This window comes from Podarcis pityusensis, assembly GCF_964106645.2.
Source record: "Podarcis pityusensis genome assembly, chromosome: Z".
Taxonomy (NCBI): Eukaryota; Metazoa; Chordata; class Lepidosauria; order Squamata; family Lacertidae; genus Podarcis; species Podarcis pityusensis.
Window position 1 is genome coordinate 21690353 of NC_138044.1, and position 3649 is coordinate 21694001.

The following is a 3649-nucleotide window of genomic DNA, read 5'->3' on the forward strand; positions in this document are numbered from 1 at the left end:
TCTGTCACTTTTTTGTTGCTTTTGTTTTAAATAAGAGGCTTCCAGGGATTACAAGAGGAATGTCTCTTCTAGGCGAAGCACACCCAGTCCTTCAACCTTTCCTGATAGGGCTTATTCCCCATGCCCCTGACCACCATCATCGCCTTCCTCCTGAACCTGTTTCACATGTTGCGCAGAACTTCCCATAATATGCCAAGTGAGATCTGACTAGAACTGACTAGTGTAAAGCGGAATGATTACTTGCTTTGTGACTTGGAAGCTATGGCTGTATTAATGCAGCTTGAAAACACATTAGCTTTATTTTATTTTTTTGCAGCCATTTCACAGAACATCTGGCTCACTTTCAGCTTGTGTTTGATTGCAAACTTGAGATCTTTTTTGTACGTCCAAACAGCAATCCATGTACATATGTGGCTATCCTATGCCTGTGCATATGATTGTTATTTATGTATGTGTGCCTAAATGCATAACTTTAGATTTGTCTAGGCTGAATTTCATTTTGTCACTTTCAGCTCTTCCAGCCAGTTGCTTTTGGTTTTCCAGCCTGACAGTCATTTTACTATATTCCAAGAAGTGATTTATTAGTCCATTGTTGGTTGAGTAGGACAGAAAAGTCCTGTGCATCCAGTCTGCTGGATCTGGCCAGTGGCCCATCTAGTCCAGCATCCTGTTCCCAGAGTTCCCTGTGGGAAACCTGTAAGCAGAAGAGCATTTCCAGCAACTGGTATTCAGAGGCATTATTGCTTCTAACTTCAGTGTATTTGACAAGTTGTCTGGTGTATCTGACAAGGGCTGAAAATGGGTCAGGGCATGCGTGTACACAAGCTCTGCCCCTGACAGTCCAGCTGGTGCTCAAACTTTCCATTCTGACCTTCATGCACCACATGCAAAAGTGGAGCTGGTGTGCAGGAGAATGTTGGAGGAGGGGTGGGTGGGAAATGCTCACACACAGAAGTCCGCAGGTTCAATCCCTGTCTTCTCCTGGTTGGTTTGGGAAGGACTCCTCCCTGGAAAGCCACTGCCAATCATTGTCAACAGTACTGAGCTAGGTGGACCAATGGAGTGATGTGGCATATGGCAGCTCCCTCCATTCCCCCACAAATGCCTCCATATGTTCACCCACTTGCCTACAGCTAGACTCAGCTCTGTAAGGTTCAAAAGAGTCAACCCCTCTGCCTTCATTGATCTATATGTGTTCCTCCCCACTGCCTTCTCCACCCATTTGTAAATTGAGATCGTTAGCTCACATTAGCAGTCTGCTACCTATGTAGAAAGTGATGTGTAAATAAGAAATGGATGCAGAGATGTATCCACTGTTGGTTTTGTTTTTGCAAAGCAGGGCACTTGATTTTCATTGATCCCTCTGGTGCTTCCCAAAAGCTTATTAGAGTTGGGGAGCTGCAAATGGTGTGTGTTTAGGGGAAATTGTGAGACAGTTCCCAAAGAAGAAATGGATCCCACAATGCTGACCTCTTTATGCTACAGGTGGATATACTGAATTAAAAAGCTGCGGAAACTCTCAGAATATACATTCAGGCTCCCATTGCTTCGCTTGGCATAAATTACTCTTCCAGCTTTAATATCCTAACAGAAAACCTGAAGGCAAATTAATTGAAACCCATTTGATGTTTACCTTTGAGCAGAACCACTCCTACTATTAGGCAAAGTGAGGAAATCGCCTCAGGTGGAAGCTGTTGGGGCGGGGGTGGGGGGCAGGCAGCCACCCTCCTTTGTTGGAGAGCAGAGCTATGTGATTCCCACAGCCTCTGTAAACTAGCTTGCTGCCCCCAGGGGGCAGTAGTGGATGTTACCTCACTGCCAGGGTTGGAGTCAGATTCAACTGCCAGTCTAGTTAGTCTCTGTTCATGGCATGGAGGGTGCCCTCTTGTCCTTTGCCTCAGGCAGCAGAATGTCTGGGTTCCACCCCATCCCAAAGCATCATAATTAAGAAGCCCATCCTCTTCTGCAGTATCTTATTTTCTCTCTTACTTGCTAACTGGTTGCTACTCCTGTTCTTTATGCTTCTTTTTATGGTCTTAGAGCATATCCAGGTGGGTATCTTATTGCTGGTGTATGCTCCCAGTGCGAATTTATAATTGTACTGGGCTGCCTGCTCCTTCTATTGAGATATTAATGTTCTTTGACACCCCCATGTTTCTCCTGCATTGGCCTCCTCTTCCTCCTCTTATGGCACTGTTCGTGTCTCTGTCGCCTGCCCTCTCTCTCCTTCCCCCCATCCCCACAGCAGGAGTTAGTTGCACTGTGATGTCATGCCACCCCTGCTCACTTGAAGCTGCTACTCTGGCTGCTCTTGTCTCTCATTTGCCTGCAACAGGAGATCTGGCTTCTTCTCCTTCCCTCATTACACCCTGCAGCTGAGTGGGGAAAGGAGAGAGGGAGGAAAATACCTATCTGGTCCCCACTACTCAGTTGCTTCTTTATCCACAGCACACACTGCCCTTGTTTCTCCACACACACACTCACAGCCCTCCCCTTGCTGTGTATGTTTCATGTATCCTCTGCTTGGGCTACATTCACTTTCCCTGAGCAAAACAAAACCCTAATGGGATCAGCTTCCTCTTGACCCTCCTGACAATGGATATGTAACTGTCAACCTTGGTTTCTCTCCATATCTCAGTGTTATTCTTCCAGTCTTAAACTCCATTCTCCATGTTCCCGCACCAGTGTGTGATTTTTGTCCCATCCTTTTCACTTGAAGGCAAATTTATCCAAATATACTCACTACTTTTGTATTCAACTTTTGCCTGATACGCACATTTTTATTGAGCAGTTTCCCCATACATAACACATTTTTTATATGTTGTTTTCATGTGTCCATGCGTGTTTATGCACACGTCCTCCTAGCAGCATGCATTTTCATTCGGGTTACTTGACTGACGAAACTGCCTTGCAAAATTCAGAGAAGGGTCAATTTCAAAACCTGGCTGTGTTTTGCTTCATATTGCTTCAGGAAGTTCATATCAGGTTGGTTTGCTTTTAAAGTGTGGACTGAATTGAATGTCTCCCCCATCACTACTCCACATGCAAGCAAAGCCCCCCAAGCTTCCACTCAGCAGCAAAAGAGAGCAGGTGGGCAGCAATTTTGTCTCCACACCTCTTTCAATTAAGTGTAAATGATTTACTTTGTGACAGAATGCCAGCACCATACTTCCACTTTTTAAGTCTTAATGTTTGGGCTACAATTGTTGTGCTAAACCTTTGTTCAGTTCCACAAGAACAACAGAAACAGGAAGTATGTGGGAGTGGCTAAACCACAAGGAAGCAACTTCAAATCAGGTTGTTGCCAATATGCTATAGTGCAAGAGAGGTAGGGGTGGGGCACATTCTAAAACCTGGAGAATTTATTAAGTGAAAGATTTCAGGATATTGGTTCACAGATGGATTGCTGCTCATTTAATGTGACTATCCTGAAAGTTTTGAGGGTGCAAATCAACTTGAACAGCTGTTCAACTGTGGAGTTGACTACCTTGGAAGGTGGTGGACTCTACTTCATTGGAGGTTTTTAAGCATAACTTAGATGGCCATCTGTCAGGGATTATTTAACTGTGATTCCTGCACTGCAGGGTGTTGGACTAGATGACCCTTGGGGTGTCTGGAAGCCAGCCAGCAATAAATCACACAGAGTAAG